Source organism: Furipterus horrens, unplaced genomic scaffold (genome assembly GCF_987537825.1).
Source record: "Furipterus horrens unplaced genomic scaffold, mFurHor1.1.pri manual_scaffold_11, whole genome shotgun sequence".
Lineage (NCBI taxonomy): Eukaryota > Metazoa > Chordata > Mammalia > Chiroptera > Furipteridae > Furipterus > Furipterus horrens.
In genome coordinates, this window is record NW_028327181.1 from 10,500,322 (window position 1) to 10,526,137 (window position 25,816).

Below are 25,816 nucleotides of genomic sequence, written 5' to 3' on the forward strand. Positions count from 1 at the left end.
TATGCCAGACAGACACTCTGCTAGCCACCGGGAATATGACAAATAAGATCATCTCGGTCCCTGCCTGAATGTCTTCTCTAAACAAATAAAAAAATTCCTTTCTAAGGAATTCAACAACAGAAAGTTAACATAGGCAATTGAATATAATTGTGAAAAATGTTATAAAAGGTAGAAAGAAAACTACAGGATACTATGAAAAAGTATAATATTCTTTAAACACCTGCATCATATTCCACTGCGTGGATACACCGTGGCCCTTTAAAAAACAAGTCTCTTTTAGATGGACACTGGCTGTTTCAAAAAATTCTGTAACAAACAATTCTGTAATAAAGAGGCTTGGAAATTTACCTGCATGGCACCCAGGCAACGACACATCTCCGGAGAATTAAGTTCCTTAAAACGGAGATTGCTGGACTGAAGAGGAAATGCCCTAGCAATCTGACAGCGGCTGCCCAACCTCCTCCCTGAAAGGTTCAATCATAAATCACTTCACACTCTCCCCAACAATGGGGCAGAGTGCTAGTTTTCCAGTCTTGGCAACAGTGAGCACTAACTTTTGAATTTTACCAACCTGACAGAGGAGAATTAGTATCTCAATATGGTTTTCATTTGCATTAATTAATTTTCTGATGTAATTTTGAAATATTAATTAAAGATTAAGCAGCTTTTCATATGATTAAGGGCTAGTAGGCATTTTGAAAAGCAATTAAAATTTTTTTTCCCAGACTTCAGAGCTGTAAAACACATAAGCAGCTCGTTTCCCTGAGGAACTCTGGCTGGTGTTTTACTTGAATGACTTGGCTTTTTTGTACCCTTTGTATTCTGAGGTACAGTGTCATTACCTTCCCAAATTCAGTGTCTTAAGGGTTAATACTAGTGCTTATTCCTCAGATAAATGGAGACTCTGGAGACTCATGCTTTAAGACTTCTCCAAGTCTGGGTTGCACTTCTGTGAAACCAGCTCCCTTTCCCTCACAGACCCTCTGTGCATGTTACAGTCTCTGTGGCTGGGCATCTCGTAGTCACCGGCTATCTTCAGTCTGTTTTTCAAGGTGAGGGCTTGACTGTGTGCAAGACACCTTATGAGGAGGTTGGGTAGGGCCACCTGGTCTCACTTCTGTATCCTGGCAGTGAGCGTGCTGCCCACTACAGAGCTAAATGAAGAGTTTCGGGGCGGGTGGGGGGACTCTGATGTTTAATGGTTTCTTCTAGACTAAACAGGTTTTTTTTGTTTTATTTTTCAAATAAAGCTATACAAGAAAATCAGGTTAAAGCTGACTCCTAATGCAAACTGTATGAAGTATCACATAATTAGAGGTTAGAACTTATTTCACGGTATTATTTGGATTTTCATATATTTTCAATTCTAACTACCATTACAGAAGTTTCACAAAAAGCCTTTTAACAAAAAAATTTCTTAGAAAATACAGGACATGGATTTAAATTTATTTTAAGTCACTATTTTAATTTTAAATCACTATCAATTGTCATCTTTTTAATTCCAAAAATAAGTTCATTGTAAAAATTCAAATAACAGTAAATATATAAAGCAAAGGCACAAGTGTCTCCTCTCCCTGCGCTCCCATGTGCTAGGTGTAGACACTGTTTACAATTGGGTATATGCATCCTTTCATATAAACTGTGTACAGAATGTATACCATAAAAAATCAAAACACACCTGTTCTTCTATAACTGCCTCTTTTTAAAAACTTAACTATATCAGGAGCTATTATTTTTATTGCCTTGCTTTATTGGCCTTTTGCTATAAAATTAAGACACGGAAGACTTGACAATACAGAATGCATTCTCCTCTTTTTATATACAGAGATCTCAGTTCAACGAACACAACCTGAACATGAACATGTCTAGTAGTTCTCATGTCTGTATTAATAACAGCAGTCTACCAATGTTTCACACTTTTCCATCTAACTTAACCATCTGAACTAGGAGGGTAGATTGTTGGTGTATAACTTCAGTAGAAACAAATGGATTTAGAGAAGACAGGAACATTTCTATTGTCTTTTTATCAAAGGCAAACCACGGAATCCCAGAGGTTAAGATAATGTGCACATTATGATACTGAACATTTAAACCTTCTGTGAAGGTAACATTAGATAGAAAGAACTACACCTTGTACTTTGGCAGATGTACTCTTAACAACCCCTTTCGAGCCTACAGAAATTATAAAAATACTGATATTGTACATATTACATTTTAAATGTGTATGATAATCATTTTGCAAAATAACATCTGCTTAACAAATGTCAACCTTATTAGCACATTTTGTTACAAGCATCAATCACGTTAAAATATTTTGCTATCCTAAAACAACTTTATGATGTAATTTTTCTTTGAGAAAAATTTACCAGGGGAACTTTCTGCCACTTAAAATTCTCTAAGTTTAGGGACTTATTGGCATAGATGCATTGTATTTTATGACTCACTTATGCTGATTTCATTAGAGGTTGCCTAGGTCAAGTTAAAGTAGAAATACATATACTTTGCTATTAAGTCTTTAAAAAGCCCCAGAAATAAAAGGAACTATTTATTATAAGCTGATGCTAAGCCTAGGATGTACTCAGAAACATAAGTTCTCCCTCTCACATTAGTTGTGTTATTTAGTCTATAAATAATCTGCTGGGAACCCTGGCTGGTGTGGTTCAGTGGATTGAGCGTTGGCCTGTGAACCAAGTGTCGCTGGTTCGATTCCCAGTCAGGGCACATAACTAGGTTGCATGTCAGGTCCTCAGTTGGGGGCGCGAGTGAGAGGCAACCACACAATGATGTTTCTCTCCCTCTCTTTCTCCTTTCCCCCTCTCTAAAAATAAATAAATAAATAAATTATTTTTTAAAAAAATCTGTTGGGTCATGCTGTACATTAACCAATAGAAAGAGATAATTACAAAAAGGGCAAAGGTAAAATTTGAATGGAACATGAATCCAAATGAATTACAGAGCGATGCTGTCCAACATGGCAGCCACCAGTCCCATCTGCCTATTTAAATTAAATAAAATTAAAAAATCAGTTCCTCAGTTGCGCTAGTTGAATTTCAAGTGTTCAATAGCTGGTGGCTACTGTACTGATAAGAAGAAGAACATTTCCATCACTGCATAAAGTTCTAGTGATTGCACTGACACACACCTGTAGACAATAGGCCCTTGAACAACACACGTTTGAACTGTGCGGGTGCACTTATACAGATATTTTTCAGTAAATGTACAGTCTACTGTATCCATGAGTTGCAAATCTGTAGAATTAACTAACCTTGGATCAGTAAGAGTACATACTTCCAATCCATGGTTGAGAAGGCACCGTGTATTACTGTATGCATGCATTGCTGTCTACTACTATTTTATATAAGGGACTTGATCGTGTGTCACTTTGGTAGCTGTGGGGGTCCTAGAACCAATCCTGCATGCATACTGAGAAATGACTGCAGTCACACATGAATTTTCCAGTGCAAGCACGGCGGGGGCAGCAGGGAGCTCACCGCCCCCTGCCCAAGCCCTGTGAAGTGCACGGGTCAACTGTAAATAAGATACCCATGTTAAATTTCAAAAACTGAAGTGCTGGGCCCTGACTGATGTGGCTCAGTGGGTTGGAGGTCATCACACAAACCAAAGGGTTGCTGGTTCAATTTCTGGTCAGCACACATGCCTGGGTTGTGGGCCAGGTCCCTGGTTGGGGGTGGGCGAGAGGCAACTGACTGATGTTTCTGTCATGCATTGATGTATTTCTCCCTCTTTCCCACTCTCTAAATGAAGGGAAAAAGTGGAGTGCTGGGATTTTATTGGTGGCAATAGCAACATCTAACATTTTACTGAGCATTTAATTTTTACAACCATTCTAGGAGGTTAAGTCCTACATGTCCACAACCCCTATTCCAAAAATATATCTTGAGAAAATATATGTTTCAGAAATCAAAATTTTTTGCATTCAACAAAAAAACCACCCCATTTGGGTCTGGAGCAGTACTTTATAATCAAATATTAATATTTTTGTAGTTAAACACAAATATTCACACTAGTGAAGATAAAGATTAAAATAGGTTCATAACAGTTTATGCCAGGTTTGCTTCCAAATGAAGAGAAGAAATACTCTGAGTTCGCAGAGTTGTTGGTTTGGAGAATTGTGGGCTTGTGTGATTATTACCATTTCTGAGATAAGGAGCCAGGTACAGTTCTGAACATCGGCAGCCTAACTCCAGAGTCTCCCAAAATAACTTCATCAACTGCTCCAAACTGGATGACAAACTTGGAGTCAGGAAGCTCTAGTTCCTTTCTTTAATTATACTGTAACTAGCTGGGTGATTCTCCCTGGGCAAGCCTTTCCGTATTTCAGGTCACTGGAAAATACTGTTGGCCTAGATGAACACAAAGGCCCAACTAACTTTTATTTTCAAGATTCTAGGTTTTTACATTGTGTTTTTCTTCCAAAAAACAGAGGTATTATCAGAAATATCCTTTCACAGATAACTGTCTTTCATTTGGCTGATTAATGGCATGTCATTAACACTGACAAAGGCAACACTGTTCCAGGCTACTGAAAACTGTAATTAATTTTCTTCTTTTAATCACCCAATATTTATAGACTTAAAAGTGATTTATGTAAAACCTACACTGTACCTGCAGAAATAAAGGTAAGCCATTATAAGGGTACAGTCTCTGCTTGGTTTAATCAACCCAGGGAAATTTTTTTCTTGGGTCACTTTTAAAAATATTTGGCCAGTCCTAGGGTCCAACCCACAAAATCTCTTTTTTCTTCTTTTGCCAAATGTAATAGACTGATTTGTCCACTATCTGTTTATGCCCTTTGGTCTCCTGAAGTAGACTCATGTTTCAATTACTCTACAAGCCCATAAAAATAAGCATACAGCTACTTCAAAAATGTCTAAAGGTCTTCACTGCTATTCTCTATTCTTCTCTTTGCCCACACAAAGAACTGAAGATTCATCACCACTTTGGAAGTAAACAGAGATCCTAGCATTTTACTACAGAATTGGTGTCTGGGCTCTGGGTTAACACTAGAATAAAGCAGGCAGGCAGGGAAAGGTATTCCAAGAAAAAAGGGTGGATAGTCTGGCCAGTTTTAGAAAACTAAAGCCCAGATCTCACTTATTTCACAGCCTCTCTCCATCCTACACCCCTGACTCAAAAGCATCAACAGAGACGCGTCTTCTCTAAGGCTCTCCTACTGGAGTGTTTGTTTCCAGATACTCTAAGTGCACATTAAACACAGAACGACACTACACTCTGAAATAAAAGAATACTTACTAAAACGCAAAAAGAAACTAAATACATGCATCTGAGACCACACCAAAATCAGGTTAGCCAAATGTACTTAAACAGAGCTGAAGATTTTCCTAAGTGATGTATTAGCTTAGGTCACCAGTTCAGTTGAAATATTTTATATGGTCATTACAAAAAGCACTAATCCTTTAACTACTGGGTTGGCCAAAAAGTCTGTTTAGTTTTTTCCATAAAATAAAACATTTTTCATTTTCACCAATAATTTCACTGATCTGTATATTCTGAGTATGTCAGCTGTCTCCCACAAGGTATAATAATGCTGATTGTTAATGTCTTGATTCAATCACTATCAACTTCAACTGGTTTACCCGACCGTGGAGCACGGTCCAGACAGAAATCTGCACTGAACTTCACAAACCAATTTCGACACGTCCATTCAGTCACAGCACCTTCTCCGTACACTGCACAAATCTTTTATTGCATTTCAGTTGCATTTTTACCTTTCTTTAAATAATAAAAGCATAATATGCTGAAAATGTTGCATATTTTTTCTTCCCTTTTCAATATTAAAATGGCCACACAAAAATTCACCAATGTTGATAATTTTTTTTAATGCATGCTAATAAGATAGCTGTCAACATACAATCTAACAAAATGGTTCTGAATGAGGTTAAAGACAACTAAGCACTATTAGTCATCTTATGGGGAAAAAAAAAAAAAAATGAACTTTTTGGCCAACCCAATACATTCCCCCAAGCTTTAATATAACAAAGATAAAGAGCTACCAGAAATTTCTCACATATATAATAACATTATTGATTCTACAGCCTAAGATTTTTAGAACCATGCTGGATTTTAGTAACTGCTCTAAAAAATATATCTATTTCTAGCTGCTTTACCAGCAAGTGCTTGTAACACACATCCTGCTAAAACTCATGCCAAACCAAGACACAGAGAGCACTGTTCCGTAGCATGTTCTGTGTGTCAGCCTTCCCGCTATACAATGAAAGCATTCTTGTCCACCCCACAAACCAAGCCACTACTATTCCAACCCTGCACAGACACTGCCCTAGACTGGCACTCTGTAAACTTCTTGGTCTTGAGACCACTTACACCCTTGAAACAGAGGACCTCTAAGAGCTTTTGTTCCTTTGGGTTAGAGGTATGGTATTTATCTTACTAGAAATGAAAGTATTTATTCACAAATTCATTTCAACATAATAAAACCATTACATGTGAACATAACAATTTTAAAGGAAAGTAGCTATTTTCCGAAATACGAAAGAATTTAGTGAGATGAGGAGCATTCCTTTACATTTTTTGTAAACCTCTTTAACCTCTGGCTTAAATAAAATATAGCCTGATTTTCATACCTGCATCTGCATTCTATCTGTTGCCACACATTGTTTTGGTTGAACCCTACGGGGCAGGAGAGGGTTGGGGAGGAAACTGACCTTCCACAAATGGGCAGGTGGAAAAGAGAGGATTTTAGTAAAAAAATTTTTTTAATCCTCACCTGAGGACATGCTTATTGAGTTCAGAGAGGGGAAGGGAGGGAGAAAGGAAGAGCAACATACATTGGTTGCTCTTGTACACACTCTGAGTGGGGACTGAATCTAAACCCAGGCATGAGTCCTGACTGGGAATCGAACCAGCAACCCTTTGATTTGCAGTCCGGAGCTCAATCCACTGAGCCACACCAGCCAGGGCTATCTGCTGGAGTTTTCATCTCACCTAGAGTCACTACTTTTATCAGTGGAGTAAAATCCTAAAAATAATACAATATTTTTGAAAAGTTAATCACGTAAAACTACTCAGTGTAGATGGAAGGTGAAGAAGAGACTGGACTCACAGAGACCAAACAGTATTCTTACAGGCACGAGGTGATAAAGCCTAGGCTAATGACCCTATGACAAACTTATTATTGTTATTCCCATTTTATACATATGAAGTTAGTATTTAAGATAATATTCATAAAAACAAGCCAAAGTATAACAATCTTAGAAAGAAGCACTAGATACCTAAAATTTGGTTCAACTGACAAATATTTAGGCAGTTTGCTAAGGTGTGTGACATTTAATTAATCTCCAAGGGATTACAAGGGGGGAAAACAGGTTTTCTGAACTCAGTAGGTCATCAGACAGACTCAAGAGCAGTGCTGTGCACACACTTATTTCCCCTCCAGCATGATGGCAAGTGGAGTGTGACTCTCAGTGGACCCCTTCTGGATAGCTCTTCAGCATACATACTTCCTTCCTTTTAAATTGAACCTATTCCTAGCTCAAGGTTATCCCAAACCCTTACCAAAGCTGAGCACATGATCCAAGGCAGATCACTGAGGACCAGGAAGAATTGACTGGGACTTCCATTTAAGCCATCAGGGAACTCTGTCTTCGTCAGAGTGGAGGATCAAGTCTTGCCTGAAGCCAGTGCTGCCTGGACTTTCCAGTACTAAAAGAAGCCTCATTATTATTAATACTTAAACCACCGGGCTTTATGTTCTATTATTTGCATCCAAACATTCAACTAATACAATTTTTAGAGTAATCAAGGAGCAAATGCGAAATCAGAATGAAAGGCATTACCAAAGTACACAGCCATCATTCCAAGAAAGTTGGCAAGATTCAGAAAACCTCATGAGATTGCCTCAATTCACCTTAAATGTAAAAAGTCTTTCTCTTTCAATTACCAAAGGTGGAAAATAGCATATCACTAGTACCATGGTAAAGTTTTTTTCATTATATAGATACATCTGACACATTCCGTTCACTGGACTAGTCAACAACTATACTATTTAGAAAAAATAAGGCTCTGGCTGGTGTGGCTCAGTGGATTGAGCGCCACTCAGTGAACTGAAAGGTTGCTGGTTCAATTCCCCATCAGGGTGCATGCCTGGGTTGCAGGCTGGGTCCCTGGTTGGGGGAGTGCCAGAGGTATTCGATCAATATGTCTCTAGCACATTGATACTTCTCTCCCTCTCATTCTCCCTCCCCTCCCCTCTCTAAAAGTAAATATAAATTTTTAAAAACAGTTAAGATAGACTGTAAAATGGAGCAATTCTATTCCAAATCAAGAGATTTAAGAACACATGTTCATACACACACACAAAAAAAACATGTACATAGATGTTCATAGGAGCATTATTCATAATAATTCAAAAGTGGAAAAAATCCAGTGTCTGCCACTGAGGCACAGATAAGGTGTGGTATATCCACATTACGAACTATTTGGAGTGAAGTACTGGTACATGCTACAATATGCATAATAAATCTGAAAAATATTATGCTAAGTGAAAAGAGCCAGATATATAAGGCTATATATTGTAAAATATCATTAATATGACACGTCAGAAGAGGCAAATCAATGGAGAGAGAAAGAAGGTCAGCAGCTGCTGAGGGCTGGGGAATAAAGGAACGAAGAGTGACCTCTGGCACTTCCGGGGTTCTGGGGGAAGAATGTCCCACGGTGAGGATGGCTGCATGACCGAGAACCACAGAGCTGTGTGCTATGAAAGAGTGAATTGATGGTATGTGCATTATACCTCAAAGCTATGACTTTTTAAAAATGATTTTGCACTGTCCAAATCTTTGTTATTCATTGGTTTTCTTTGCTATGCACTTTTAAGTGAAAAGAATAATTACTTATATGCGAAACATGGGGGTTGTCTCTTCCCCCAACTCAGTTTTTCATTGTAAGATTCCTGAAACCTTCATGTTACAGGAGAATGCAAAACAAAGACCAAGTTACATATTTTCCTTAAAAGAGTAAGAGAGAAACTGCCTCGGTCTGTTCATCCATGTGAATTAAGTTAAATTCCTTGACTGTAGCTTCCAGTCAAAACGGCGCAGTAGGCAAACGCAGCCCTCGCACCCTCCCACAGCCACATCAGAATGACGACCACACTGCAGGACAGTCGCTGAGAACCCCCTGACACCTAGCTGAAGACGCCTCAGCTAAGGAGATGAAGAAACCAAGGTGCAAACACACTTCCAGAACTAGCTGGTCCCACACCCCCCTGTGGAGGCTAAAACTTGGGAGAGATCTGAACCACTGAGGTTCAGGTAACTGAGAAGCGAAGGGTCCCAGCCCCACACCAGGCACCCCCAGCCCAGGGTTCCCATAACTTCAGGCTGTAGACATCAGTGCGGACTGGGGCCGTGTGAGATGGAGAGCTGCTGTAGTCAGAGGTGTTTCTCTTAAAGAGCCTGCACAGGTTTACCTTGGCCTCACTCTGGGCTCCAGCACTGGGGCGGCAGCTTGAAAGATGCCAGAGATATATGGGAAGGAGCTGAATTGTCTAGCAAGGACAATTCTCCAAGACAGAAGTGCTAGCAGAGGCCACTGTTCCTTTGCTGAGCCATGTCTGAGTCTCCACCAACCTGGCTAATTCTGTTTGCCCTGCCCTGGTGATTCTCTGAGATCCTGCCCCACCCAAGTCATTTCCAATGCCCTTCCATACAAATGGCCTGTCTTGGCTCATGCTGTGGACTTCACTAAAATTTCTCAAACAAGCAGCACCTGGCCTCAATGTGCCCTGTACCTCTTGCTAAGTGGCCCCAGGCCCAGCACCAGTAGCAGCCAGCCTTGGTTCACAGCTTGACCTCTCCTGGGCACCTCCAAGCCCAACACAAGTAGCAGCCATCTGCACATGGCTTTGTACCTCATAGTGGGTGGCCCCTTGCAGGGTACATGTGGTGGTTGACCTTGGTTTTCACCTCCCAGGAGGCTCCAAATCCAGTGGACAGCTTCAGACCAAGCCCAAACACCATGCAACCACCTCCACAATTCAAGCGGTGAATTCACTGAGCACCAGAGCCCCACTAAAGTGAGTCTTGCTCGGTGAGATGAACCCCTGCACAACAGATCCTTCCTACTGGTCACCTCCAGTCCTTGAAGCTGATTGGCCTGGGTGGTAAATCCCTCCCACTGATGTGCCGACAGTAATCAAGACTCAGCTACAACAGGAGGGTGGCATACAGCCCAGAGAGGGCAGGGGAGAGACATGCGTACCTGGAGTGTCCCGCTTGGGTGGCTGCCACCAGGCCCTACAGAATATCTACTACATGAGGCCACTCTACCAAGGCTGGGAGACCCAGTAGCTCTACCTAATACATAGACACAGACACAGGGAGGCAGCCAAAATGAGACAAAGGAACATGTCCCAAATAAAAGAATAGAACAAAACTCCAGAAAAAGAACTAAACAAAATGGAGACAAGAAATTTATCAGATGCAGAGTTCTAAACACTGTTTATAAGGATGCTCAATGAACTTAAGAGTAGGTAAACTTAGAACTTCAACAAAGAGGTGGCAAACATAAAAAGGGAGAGAGAAAACAGAAAGAACCAGTCAGAAATAAATTAAGATCACAGGGAATCAACAACAAAATAAATGAAGGAGGGAAACAAATCAGCAATTTGCAAGATAAGAAAGAAAAATTCCAATCATAGCAGCAAAAAGAAAATAGAATTTAAAAATGAGGATCGTTTAAGGGACCTGTGGGACAATATCAAGTGTATCAACATTTGCATCATGGAGATGCCAAAAGAAGAGAGAGAACAAGAAATTGAAATCTTACATGAAAAAATAATGATGGAAAATTTCTTTTAAGCTGGTGAAGGCACAGACATACAAGTCCATGAAGCACAGAGTCCCAAACAAGATGAACCCAAAGAGGCCCACACCAAGATATATGATAATTAAAATGAAAAGGTTAAAGACAATATTAAAAACAGCAAGAGAAAAATCAGTTACCTACAAGGGAGCTGCCATAAAACTACTAGCTGACTTCTCAACAAAAACTTTGCAGGCTAGAAGGGACTGGCACGAAATACTCAAAGTGATTAAGAGCAAGGACCTACAACCAAGATTACTCTGCCCAGAAAAGCTATCATTTAGAATGGAATGACAGATAAAGAGCTTCCCAGACAAGAAAAAGCTAAGCGTGTTCACCACCAAACTAGTATCACAAAAAAAAAAAAACATTGAAGGATCTTCTTAAAGATTTATTTTTAGAAAGGGGAGGGGAGAGAGCAAGGAAGGGAGAGAAACATTGATGTGTGGTTGCCTCTCACGCGCCCCCAACCAAGGTCCTGGCCCGCAACCCAGGCATGTGTCTTGACTGGGAATTGAACCGGTGGCCCTTTGGTTCACAGGCTGGTGCTCAAAACACTGAGCCACACCAGCCAGGGCTAAAGGGTCTTCTTTAAGAGGAAAAAAAAAAGAATAATTAAATGGCAATAAATATATCTCTACCAACAATTACTTCTAGTGCACATGGATTAAATGCTCCAATCAGAAGACATTCAGTGGCTGAAGGAATAACAAAACAAGACCCTTACATAAGAGACTCACTTCAGATCAAAAGACACACAACTGAAAGATGGGAAAAAGTATTTCACGGGGGGATAAAAAAAAAAAAAACTGGGACAGCAATACTTATACCAGACAAAATAGACTTTAAAATAAAGGCTGTAACAAGAGACAAAGAAGGACCCAGCAATTCCACTTCTGGGTATTTATCTGAAGAAACCTAAAACGCTTAATCAAAAAGACATATACATCCATATGTCCACTGCAGCATTATTTACAACAGCCCAGCTATGGAAGCAACCTAAGTGTTCAACAATGGACAAATGGATAATATATACAATGAAATATTATTTGAACATACAAAAAAGAATGAAATCCTGACAGCTGCAACCATGTAGGAAGACCTAGAGGGTATTACGCTAAGAGAAATAAGTCAGACAGAGAAAAGACAAATGCCATTTGATTTCATTTATATGTGGAATCTAAGAAAACCAAAATAATAAGCAGAACAGAAACGACTCAGTCACAGAGAGCATTTTGACAGTTTGGGGGAATGGGTAGAAAAGGTGAAGGGATTAAGTATAAATTGGTAGTTACAGAACAGTCAGGGGACATAAAGCACAACATAGGGAACACAGTCAATACTACCGTAAAAACTCCGTATGGTGTCAGGTGGGTACTAGATTTATCGAGGTAATCACTTTGTAAGTTACATAAATGTCTAACCACTTTGTTATATACCAGAACTAATATAGTATATATGTAAACTGTAATTGAAAAATAAAAATTAACAGAAAACAAAAACAAAGTGGGACTCTGTACAGAAATAATTAAAAAGTTTTGAATCAGAAATAAATAACTTGATTGTATAAATCAGAAGTTCTGAAATATGAAACAAATTGTGTTAATTGGCCAAGTCCCAGTCTGTGCTTTATACAATTAGCCCAGTGTTACAAAAACAAGTATCCCTTGTTATCTAAATCTATTCAGTTTCTAGGTTTGGAAAATGAAAGGTCAGACACCACTGATAACTAAATTGCCTTTGGTCAGTCTTATATGACTACATAAGCAATTACAACATCTTTTTCCAAAACAAAAATACTCATCAACATAATATACCTTCTGCTTTTATGACTAATCAATAGCCTAAATCACAGAATTATTTTGGCTTGCACATTTAAACATGCATCTGTACTATTAGACATTTAAGGCAAAATATGACACTTAATAATTATGATGCCCTGGTACTACCTTAATATCATCAATTGTAAATCTTAAGGATCTGCAGGCTGAATTAATTTTGATCAACACAGAATGTCTGCATCTCCTTTAGTAGACTACAGCAGGACAGATAGAAAATTAAGCACAGCTATAGACCGTGAGAGCAAAAAGAAAAGCAACACTCAATTTTTGAAATGATGGGTCAGAAGCACACACTGGAAGTTGATAATTTTAGGTGTGTAAGGAGAGAAAATGGCCATAAAAGTCCCCCAAGGACTTACTTGATTGATAAAAGTAACAATGCCAACAAGGCACCACAAAGACATCTACTAACAAATATCAGAAATTCTTGTCCTCAATCTAAGATAGTGGCAGAACATTACACTACACACCAAGAAGCTATGGAGGGTGGAGAGGAAGGTTACTGATAACTTATAAGATGTTCCTGTAAAAAATGTTCCTGAATAAATTATTTTTCAAAAATAGTGGAAAGGGAAAAACACAATATTGAAGACAGAGCTCTAACGGACACTCAGGTAGTGGAAAAGCACCAAGAAGGCATTTCTTAAAATACAGAAGAAAAAGACCTGCTGATCAATGATTTGGAAACTGAAGGCTGTCAACACACACCTTCAACTATGAGTTTTGCACTATTTCCACTTGAACTATATTAAATTACAGTCTCAAACTAACAGAATGAGTTACTTAGCACATCCCCAGGGGTGTGGCTACATGAAGGACCCCTGTACCTATGCTCCACTCAACAGCATTTATGCAGTGATGGATCACAGTTTTACTGATGCATGTCTGGGTCTACAGGTGGGAGATATACATACATAAATTATGTAGTGACATTTCTGTAGATATGCATTAGGAACAAAATATGTTTGTTGGCCCTGTTCTCTCTTATAACCCAGTTACCTATTATACCTATTCTTGATATAATCCTTTCTGATTTACAAGTTGTCTTTGATCACTGTCTCCTTCCTCACTTCTACTCTCTCCTTGACCCATTCATATCTACTCCACTGAGAATGCTCTTGTACAGATCATAAGTGACTCTCAAAAGCCAACGTCCCTGTTGCTCCTATTTAACTTGGATTCTCAGTAGCATTTGTCAGTTTCCATCTTCCTTGAAAATTTAAACTTTTGGTTTCTCTAGAGCTTAGTATGTACTTGTCCTACGGACAAATTAAGTGTAGTCACATACAATTCACCTCTGGAAAAGCAACTGTCCTTTTGAATTACCTCAAAGTAAACTTTGGGGTATAAGCTGACCCCTCACTTCCAAAACGCTACCTGCCTGGTCTGTAATTATATAGGCTGCTTCTTTTCTTCACCAGGTTAGGCTGCTTGAGATTTGATACAAGAAAGGGCACAACTTTGAGTGGTATTTCCCAAAATAGTGTTAAGAGAGAACTGTTCCAGGTACTATTCAGGATGCCATTCAGGTACTATTCACTTGCCCTTAGCAAGTGAGTGTCTTTAACATTTAAAGAAAATTAAAGAGATTTCTTTTTCACTGCCTGACTTCTCAGAGCACATAATATGCTAATTCAAGCTATGAATTTCCAAGAGAGGGATTTAATATGCAGCTTTTCTCAAGCTTTCTGATTAAAGGTTCCCTTTATTCTCTGAGAACTATTAATGGCAAAGAGCCCTAGCTTTGGAGTCAAAAATACCTGTTTTCAAATTCTAGCTCTGCCACTTGTTAACTGTATAATCTTGGATGAGTAATCAGTTTTCCAACTGTAATATGGGGGAAATAATATTACCCATATTTCAGAGGACTAACTGGAGAATAAATCACAAACAGTGTTAACTATGTGCCTGATAAACTTTAAACAAAATTGCAATTCATGCCCTTGAAAGCAGAAGTTGATGATATTTATTCCCATATACTCCACCGTCCTTTTCCCTCCCTTTTGTTTTTGTCCTTTCAGTTTTCATTCCTGGGATTAATATTCCTATTTGATCGTCTTTCAATTTAACTGTTAGTTAAGGTAGTGTATTCAAAAGCTCACACCTTTCAACTGAATACTGGGAGACAAAATGAAAAGAAGTTAGTGGGGTTAAGATACACTATTAAGTGAAAAAAGCAAAATACAGGATCATAGTGTGTATAGTAAGCTGTCATTCTATTAAAAAGGGATTACACAAAAGAATGAAGCTGACATTTACCATATATTTTTTAATGGACTCAAAATAGATCAAAGTCATAAACGTAAGAGTTAAAACTATAAAACTGTTTTCCAGTGGCCAGTAGGCAGCAGCCATGGTGCCCAGCCAAAATGGCATGATCCTAAAGCCCCACTTCCATAAGGACTAGCAGTGGCACACTGCCCTGTGGTTTCACCAGCCTGGGTGGAAGATCTGCAGAAGGAAGACCTGGCAAGCCAAAGTGTGCCTTGTGTCCGACCCATCCGGCCCACCAGAAGGTGGCCAGGACCATTGGGAGCTCAGTGAATCCACAGAGGCAGAACAAGCCCACCAAGTCCCCACAGGTCAATGTGCAGAGGCTGAAGGGGTACTGCCCCAAGCTCATTCTATTTCCAGGAGACCCTTGGCCCCCAAGCAGGGAGACAGCTCTGCTGAAGAACTCAAGTTGGCCACCCAGCTGACAGGGCCAGTCATGCCTACATGGGATGTCTACAAGAAGAGATGTGACACTCAATCTGGCAATGGTTTCTTGGATATGACACCAAAAGCACAAACAATGAAAGAAAAAATAAATTGGGACTTCATCAAAATTAAATGCGTAAGTGTCCCAAAGAATACTAGATACTATTAACGAACTAAAAAGGCAACATACAGAATGGGGGAAAAGTATGTCAAGTTATAAAACTGGCAAGGAATTGGTATCTAGAATATATAAAGAACTCCTACAACTCAACAATAAAACCAAACAACCAGAATAAAAAATAGGCAAAGAACTTGAACAGATTTCTCTAAATATACACAAATAGCCCATAAGCACATGAAAAGATGCTCAACATCACTAATCATTAGGAAAATGTCAATCAAAACTACACACTTCATACCCATTACAATGGCTATTATTTTTTTAAAAATAAGTGTTGGTGAGGATGTGGAGAGACTAGGCTCCCTCTGCACTGCTGGTGGGGATGTAAAACACTGCAGCTACAATGGAAAACATAGGGCAATTCCTCAAAAAAATTACACACAGAATTACCATATGATGTAGCCATCCCACTTCTGGGTACATATCCAGATCTGAAAACAGGGGCTGGAACAGATATCTGTACAACCATACTCCACCAAAAGACAGAAGCAACCCATGTCCATTGATGGATAAATTAACAAAATGTGGTATAACCATATAATCAATATTATTCAGTCTTAAAAGGGAAGGAGATTCTGACACCTGCTACAACATAGATGAACCTTGAAGACATTATGCTCAGAGAAATAAGCCAGTCACAAAAGGGTAAGTATTGTATGATACCATTTATGAGAGTTACTTAGTCAAATTCACTGAGACAGAGTAGCATGATAGTTGCAAGGGGATGGGGGCGTAGAATGGGGAATTAGTGTTTAATAGGTATAGAGTTTCAGTTTTATAAAAAGAAAGTTCTAGAAACAAATGGTGCTGATGGTTAACATAGCAACATGAATGTACTTAATACCACTGAACTGTACATTTAAAAATGGTTAAATTGACATTTTTGTTTTGTGTATTTTACCAGAATAAAAAAGAGGATTATATAGGATTATACATATATGTGTGCTTTCATACATGCATTTCTAGAAGGACAGAGAAAAGGGTGGTTATGTTTTCTCGGAGAGGAATCAGGAATAAATACGATATAATAAAGAGGGGTTGAAACACTAATAGCTGATCTATGATCTACTTAATGGTATGAAAATATTTATTTTTTAAAAGATTTTATTTATTTATTTTTAGAGAGAAGGGAAGGAAAAGAGAAAGAGGGAGAAAAACATCAATGTGCAAGAGATACACTGACTGGTTGCCTCTCGCACACCTTCAACAGGGGACCTGGCCCGCAACCCAGGCATGTGCCCTGACTGGGAACTGAACCACTGACCTCTGGATTTGCAGGCCAGCACTTGATCCACTGAGCCACACCAGCCAGGGCTGAAAATATATTTACTATTTTGACGTAGTTCTATATGTTTTACATAGAAAAAGCAGATAACAATGTACTAATTATCATTTAACATTATTTGCTTGCATGCACGTGCACAAACCCCAGAAAAGAGTCTCAGAGGTGACATTAGAGATCTCTGAAGAAAGAAGGGACTAATTCAATAAAAGACACTGGTACAACTAGATTCCTAATTCACCCACAAAGAAAACTTAATTCTAGATGTGTTATTTTAATCTAAATCTAATTTAGACTAAATCCTATATTTAACCTAGATTCTGAATTTAAAAACTTATTGATAGGCAAAGTGTTAACCCTACCCACCATTCCTATTTAGAGGGGAAAAAAAAAAAATCAAAGAATACCTTTAAGACCTCAGGCCAGAAAAGGATTTCTTAATGACACAAAAGCATTCACAATAAAAGAGACAGATATATTCAGCCCCAGGTAGAAACCCTAGGAAAACTCTTAAATATGAACATCAGCAATATGTACGAGAATGTTCACAGCATAACTCTTTGAAATAGCCCCAAACTGGAAACCTAAATATCCATCACAGTATAAATAAATTATAGTAAACATATTCATAGGATGGAACATTATACAACAGCAGAAATGAGTGCAATAGCTGGGACAAATCTTGGAAACAACACTGATTGAAAAAAAGCAAACTGTAAATGACAATACACATCATCTTTATTAACACTCAACTTGGTAAAAATAAAGCAAAACTAAAAAGTGAGCTGTACAGTAAAACATAAAAATGTAGTAAATGTAAACCTAGTTTTTTAAAAAGCAAGGGAATAATGACCATTTACCTGGGAGGGAGGACAGAGGCAGAATGAGGAATCAAGGAGTACACAGGGAAGCTTCTAGAGTATTGGTAATCCTGTAGTTCTTTAGTTGGTTGGTGAGGTTCATGAGTGTTTGTAAATTACTATGCTTCATAACTTACATACACAAGACATGTATTTTCTATACATGTTAAATATATAAAAATTAGAACATAGAATGATCCTGTTTCTTTTTTTGTGTAAAGGATGATCTGCAGTTTCTATATATATAATTCCCAAGAAGATAACAAAATGTTGCCATATATTTTCTAGATAAATTAAATTTTAGGGAATTACAATTTTTAATTAACTCCTTGTTCAGGATTTGATTTTCAAAAATAAATTTTTGTGTAATTAAAAATAAAAAAACAGTCAAAAGTATACATGTACAAAGAAATGAAAGATATTTAAGAAATGTAATGAAGGATCTCTGTGGGTTGGTGGGATTCTGGGTGGTTTTCTTTTCTTTTTGTATCTATCTACATTTTCCAAAATTGCACCAGTAAAATATGTATTAAAGTACCATAATCTTTTGGCCAGAGATGTTTTAGAATCCTGATTTTTTTTTTCCCTTTAGAAAAGCAACACAGTGCCTTTAGGTACCGTTACAATTACCTACCATTCCCAGCAGGGTCTCAGGCAGTGAAACAAATATTTCTGCAGCAAAGTACAGAGTCATACTAAGTGGGATAAATAGCTACTATAAAAAAACTTGACATCTGTTAAGGTCTTCTGTTTTTGCTACCAGAAAAACTTTAACTTAGGTTTTTCCACCAAAAGAGTGGAATTATTTAGTTCACAGAACCAAAGAAGAGGTAAAGCTTCCAATTCTGTCCCCACTGGTCCAACCAATTTGGAGTTTACTGTGCAGTCAGTTGAGAACAGGTAAAATAGCCTTTGAATTAACATTTTATAATTTCCAAAATTCAAAGCATTTCAAACTCAAAAATTAAAAGACTATCTCTTAGTAAGGTTAAGGCTTTCGAGTGCATTTCAAAAATGAAGAAGTTACTGGTGTAGTATAAATGGAAACTAAGGGAAAAAATGAAGTTAATGAACAAGTGTCAAAATATAAAATATTTGGAAATCATCAAAATCAAAATGTATATCAAAACCTCAACATAACCAGCAAATAAGCTGTTGACCCAAAAGACAGTATTACTCACTGCATTCTTTAATTCTATAATTATATGATGAGGACCTACAACACGTAAGAATTTCACATAGCCTTCAAATTCAAATCCACCTGCAAATGGGCCCTTCACCCACACTATCACAAATTCCAAGAGTTCAAAGATGAAAACTGTAGGATATACTATGTAAGTAGTGACCCTTGTTCTCTTGGTCAGAGAATTCCATTTATAGATCTCCAATCCAAAAGCACATGAAGATTCCATTTATAATAATTGCATGTCAGTACTCAGAAAACCAGAATAGCTGATGAAACATTTGTGAGTATATTAAGGCATCCAATAGTCAGTAATACTTAATGAAATGATCAAATCTCGTGAAAGCATTTGTGTCTAAACATGCAGATCCCCACATTCAGTGTCACTGGAATACTAGTCAGTTTTCTCTTTATCCCTAACTCATCCTTGAGGCAATAACCTAGAAATGATCTTAGACTCCAAGAGATCACAATTCAACTGCCTTCAGGGGCTAGGTAAATAATATAAACTAGAGATGTAGAGATTCACTGTCGTCGTCGGCAGCCGTCCGTCTCGAGAGACGATGGTGTAGCTTCTTAAGAGTCTATCTGCACCGCCGAGAATGGTTGTGCAGTCCGACTCGGGAGTGGCACGGTATCTGTCTCCTCCCGTGTTGAATTGACATCTTGCGATGACGCTGGAGTGTCCTCTCCAGTGAAGCTGAAGCTACAGAGCCTGGGCAGGGTGATATGGAGGGTCTGCTGTTGCCCATGCAGCAGACCCCCCCTCTCTTCGCAGCTGAAGGGTCCAAGGGAAAGACGGAGTCAATACAGCTTGGCTTCAGGTGCGCCGCAGCAGTTGCCGGTGTTGACTACAACGTCAAACCGCCTTAGGGACTCCGGCTCCGGATTTTCTGTCGGGGTTTACTCCCTTAGCCTTTCCCCTGAAGAGGTATGCCGCAAGGCAGCGGAGGTTTTTTGGAGTCAGAGTTTTCCTTCTCTGATGTGCCCTGACTGGAAGATCGAACCAGCGACACTTAGCTCGCAGGCCGACGCTCAATCCACTGAGCCAAACCAGCCAGGGTATAGAGATTCACTGTACAGCAATACAAAGTAGTGAGGACTGAGGCAAATTACAAAAGGTAAGCTGTGAGTAAGGTATTCATATATTAGGGCCTTTTGACCAAATTCAGTCCCTCTAGCCCTGGCTGGTGTGGCTCAGTGGGTTGAGCGCCAGCCTGCCTGCAAACTGAAAGGTCCCCAGTTCGATTCCCGGTTAGGGCACATGCCTGGTTGCAGGCCAGGTCCCCTGGTTGGAGACATGCGAGAGGCAACCGAATGACCTATCTCCTGTGCATCGCACATTGATGTTTCTCTCCCTTTCTCCCTCTCTTCCTCTCTAAAAATAAATAAATAAAAATCTTTAAAATAAAAAAATTAAATGACTGGGACACCGTCTAAGTAATGGTCCACTGAAACTGCCTTTCTCTTGAAGTTGTCTTGATTACATTTGCTGGCATCTGACACAGGAAATGCCAGCAGTCTCTAACAGCACTAAACTTCTGGAAGAGAGGATCCTGTTATTATAGTAAAGCCCAACAGGCACAACCATTCATTAATTAGACAGATCAAATCTACAACCTTATTCTGCCTAAGTAAGCTATGTGGTTAAACAGTACAAGTAGCACATAACTGATAAAGGCAAGGCCAAAGCAGACCCTGAACATCTAGCACAATTAGAAGGACAAACCATAGCAGTTCCAACAGATTTCTCTCATTGCTAAGAACTATAGAACCTGAATTTTTTTTTTCTCCTGTTAACCTCTAATCACAACTAAAAAAATCTGAGCTTGGAGCTTGCTTCCCTGTACCCCTGGGGTGAGGGGCAGTACCGACATAAAATTAAAGAACAGTAATATAGGCTGATCGAGCACTTGTCTGTTTTCACTAAAGATAAACAGATCATACATGCATGTGAGCAGAGAAGCTCTTACACCTCCAGAATAATGTTGTGCAATATGGTAGCTGCTAGTCACATGTAGCTACTGAGCTCTTCAATGTGGCTAGTCTAAACTGAGAAGACATTGTACTTAAAAAGTAATAGCCCTAGACGGGCCGCCGGGGTGAAGGGAGAAGATAGGTAACAAAAAAAAAAAAGTAACAGCCTTGTCTAGGTAGCTTGGCTGGTTAGGGCATCATCCCGATATGCGCACACATACAAGCATCGACCGATGAACACGTAAACAAGTGGAACAACAAATGGACGTTTCTCTCTCTCCCATCTATCTCTAAAGTCAATAAATTTTTAAAAAGAAATAATTAAAAAAAAAACTAATGTAAAATACTGTGTTAACAATTTTTGTATTGATTACATGCAATCAATGACATGATAAATATTTTTGCTATACTGCGCTAAGTAAACGATATTAAAATTGATTTCACCTGTTTCTTTTTACCTTTTAATGTGGCTACTACAAAACTTTCTTCTCCCCTTCCCCCAGCACCCACAAAAACAAACAAAAACTTCAGTCACTAAACCAGTCACAGTCCCAGGACTCAAAATAATGCAGCAGGTTGCCAGAGTAATTTGGTCATTCACTTACCCAAAGGGCTAATTTCTTCCTAATGATTTCAACATGTAGAAGAAAGAAGGAGTAACCCTCACTGACTGGTGTGGCTCAGCTGGTTGGAGCACTGTCCTGTAACTAAAGAGTTGAGGGTTCGATTCCGGTCAGGGTACAAACCTTAGGTTACAAATTTGATCCCCGGTCCAGAGGTGTAGGATCCCCAGTCAGGGGGGTTACGGGTTCTTTGTTTAAGAACAAACCAATCAACTATTTTAAACCAATGCCTTTTTCTCTATAAACCCTTAAATATAAGCATTACACAAAACACACACACACTAGGATGGCTTTAATAAGATGAACGACAAGTGTTGGTGAGAATATGGAGAAATTGCTGGTGGGAATGTAAAATGGTACAGCTGTTTTGGAAAATAGTTTGGCAGTTCTTCAAAACATTAAGCACAGAAAAATCCTATGAGCCAGCAATTCCACTCCAAGAGCCATGAAAACACATCTGCACAAAAACTTGTACTTATATGTTAACAGCAGCATTAGTCATAATAGCTAAAGAATAAAAACAACCCAAACACCCGCTGATGTTCAGTGAATGGAGAAAACGGAATGTGGTCAATCCATACAGAGGAATATTACTCAGCAATAAAAATGAATGAGACATTAATACATGCTACAGTATGGATGAAACCTGAAGACATTAACGTAAGTGAAGAAGTCAAAAGACCATATATCGTTATTCCATTATATGAAATAGGCAAAGAACCCAAAAGTACGTTAGTGGCTGCGAGGGGGTGGAGAAAAGGGAGAGAGTAATTATTCGCTAATGGGTATGAAATTTCTTTGGGGATAAAACAAATGTTCTAAAATTGATTGTGGTGATGGCTGCAAAACTATGAATGTACTAAAACCACACTGGATTGTACACTTTAAATGAGTGAATTGTGTAAGTATGTGATTTATATCTCAAAAAAGCCATTTAAAAATATAAAACATGGGTCTCCTGCAGGAGACTAAGAGAGGCCACGAATTTCGTTTGGAGATACCTTTGAGCTCATGGAGTAGACATCATGAGCAAAGCTCACCCGCCCGAGTTAAAACAAAATTTACGGACAAGAAGTTATCCTTGAGCCCTCGCCGGGTGGCTCAGTTGGCTGGAGCATCATCCTATACATCAGAAGGTTGCAGGTCTGACCCCTGGTCAGGACACATGCCTAGGCTGCAGGTTCAATCCTTGGTCAGGATGCGTGTGGGATAAAACCGATCGATGTTTCTCTCTCTCTCTCTCTCTCCCCCCTTCCTCTTTCTCTAAAATCAATAAACATACTTTTGAATGAGGATAAAAAAAAGACGTTATCGGTGAAATTAAATGGTGGCAGAAATGTCCAAGGAATATTGTGGGGATTTGGTCGCTTTATTAACTTTGTGACCGATCAATGTGTGGAGATGGCAACTAGTGGGCAATGATATTGAAATGGTGGCAACATGAGTAAAAAGTATCATTATACTGGAAGCCTTGGAATGAATATAAAGAATGTCTGTTGTCCTGAGTGCCAGCCTGCCAACCGAGGGGTCACCAGTTCAATTCCCAGCCAGGGCACATGCCTGGGTTGCAGGCTAGGTCCCCAGTTGGGGGCATGTGAGAGTTAACCAATCAATGTTTCTCTTGCACAACTATGTTTCTCTCCCTGTCTGTCTCTCTCCCGTCTCCTCGATCTGAAGGTGAATAAAATCTCTAAAAAAGAAAAGAATGGCTGTGTTCACCAGAGAAATCAACTGCTTCCACATGTTCCCTCTCCCCAGCACCTGTTTTATTACAATACAAAAATCGAATTGTATAATTTTTCACATTGAACTTCTGTTAAATAAACATGTAGAGGTCAAAAATAGATACATAAAAAACATTAGAGCCCTTGTCAGGTGGCTAAGTTGGTTGGAGCTTCATCCCGAGCACCAAAAGGTTGTAGGTTTGATCCCTGGTCGGGGATCAGGGTACATATGGGAGGCAACCAATCTCAATGCTTCTCTCTCTCCCTCATCCCCCTCTCTAAAATCAAAGCATGTCCTCAGGTGAGGATATAAGTAAATAAGTAAACAAATAAACATACCCTAGCCCAAGAAATTTTTTAGTTGTTCTTTCTGAATAATTACTGGAAAAGAGACAAGAAATAAGTTTTAAAGTCTTTTAGAAATAGGAAAAATATGAAAGCAAAACAAGTTGTTTTTTAAAAAAATTTCGGCTTTATAAACAAAAGCTTAAATACAAAGAATATGAATTTCTGAAATAGCAAAAGAGAGAAAACATTAAATTGCTCAGAAACTAATTTCCATAGAGTTTATAGCTCATGCCTCAAAGGAAGTTTCCCGCAAAATATTCATTTGAGTATGTTACAGAAATTTTTCCCCTGGAACTGTTTTGCTAATTGCGGGAAAGACAAAAAAAAAAAAAAAAAAAAAAAGGCAGAACTTCTCCACTTTAAAATATATATATATGTCACACATTTAACAAGTGCCTGTTCGGGAGATAAAGTTTAAGTAAACTGGTAGCAGTCGGACTGTGGCTGAGTTGGAGGAGACGGGAGAGAAATGAAGACTGCTCACTCTGAAGGGCCTATGTATGGTCTTTCGTAAATGTCACCCGTGGGCATTCAGGTATAGGCTGAGCCACTTCTCCTAAATGCTGTATAACTACTAAGACATTAGGCAAATCAGTCCACAGCACTTAGACTCAACAGTAACAATTTTACTTCATATTTTCTTCAAAGAACAAAGAGATGTTATATTCTCTCCTCTTCTATGTGCCCTGAAATATTTTTAGGGAGGTAATCTATTCTAAAATCCAAACCTGGCAAGTTTCACATCTAAAATACTCATTCTTTAAAAAAAAAATCTGAGCACCTACTATGTGTAGGTCCTCGCACCGTGAAATTAATGACTGATCCTGTCCTTACAGAGTTAAAGGTGGGCAGATTCATTCAATACAAAATTAGAAAACCTAAGTGCTGCCATAAGACAAGATTAGATAAAGAACTATCGGCAACAGAAGAGTCAGAAGAGCATTTCCCTTGGGCCAATCAGAATGCTTTTACGAGGTGAACCTTGAAAGGTGGGTAAGACTTAACAGATTGAGAAACTTGGGAGAAGAGCTAACCAGGCATGAGTCAGCTTAAATATAAAGGAAACAGTGAGTAATCAAGTTTGGCTGAAATAAGTATTTTAAAGAAAACAAAGGGAAGTAAGATTACAAGATGAGACTGCTTTGAAAGTCAGAATGAAGAGGTAGACAATTTTTAAAAACCCTAGAACATCCAAATGCAATACAATCTGAACTAGTGACAATGTAAAGACCAAAAGAAACAGACTAAATGTACACATCAAGCACTCACTTCCCATTAAGTTCTCTTCATAACTCACGACAAATCCATGACTTTTTAAAAAAGTAATAATTTCTAAACAAACTACAGTTAAAAAAAACCTACCTTTTTCCAAGATCAATTTCTCCTCCCCCCTGGCTTCAAGTACATAATTCTCTCCCTGGTTGGGAAAGAAAACAAAGGACCCTAGGCCCCTGTTGTCTGTATCAACTACCCTCCCTCCTGTCTTTCACACCTCACATCTCAAACAAATGGCCAAGTACAACAGGAAAGGACGCCTTGGTTTTGTCTTTATTACGCATCTGAAATTTGGCTTTCACCCTCACAACTCTGATCTTTATTAGTGCACTTTCAATAATGACTTCCTTTGCCAATTCAACAGCCTGCTTTTTCTTTTCTTTAAACTCTGCAGCTTTTTACATTCCTGCCCCTAAAAATTCTCTGTGCCTTTTCCTTCATCACCATTGAACTTTCCTAATTATCCTACCTCTGATAAAGCTTCCCTTGACTCTTCTCCTCCCATTTTTCTTTTTTAAAAAGATTTTACTTATTTTTAGAGAGAGGGGAAGAGAGAAAGAGAGGGAGAGAAACACCGATGTGTGAGAGATACATATAACGATTGGTTGCCCCTCGCATGCCAACTGGGGACCTGGCCCGCAACCCAGGCATGTGCCCTGACTGGGACTTGAACCAGTGACCTTTCAGTTTGCTGGCTGGCACTCAATCCACTGAGCCACACCAGCCAGGACCCATTTTTCAATTGTTAAGTTTCCTAAGCCTCAAGTTCGGGTCGTCTATTCTCTCCTCTCTACATACTCCCTTTTGGTTAACTGACCTCATATAACTCAAATCTTTAACTACCTCTAGCCAGACTAGCTGTGATCCCACGTGGCCTATCTGTAATAAGACTAGATTGAGCACCTATGAAAAAATTACGTTTGAAATATTTTTAAGGTATTAGAGCTTAACACTTTTAA

The 25,816-nt window shown here is 38.9% G+C and overlaps 1 protein-coding gene across 1 annotated transcript in view; it reads right to left on the reverse strand.

Annotated features, from left to right (window-relative positions):
- The window catches only part of SPPL3 (signal peptide peptidase like 3), a 66,670-nt gene that overhangs the window by 32,790 nt on the left and 8,064 nt on the right, over nt 1-25,816 (reverse strand). The window lies entirely within an intron of this gene.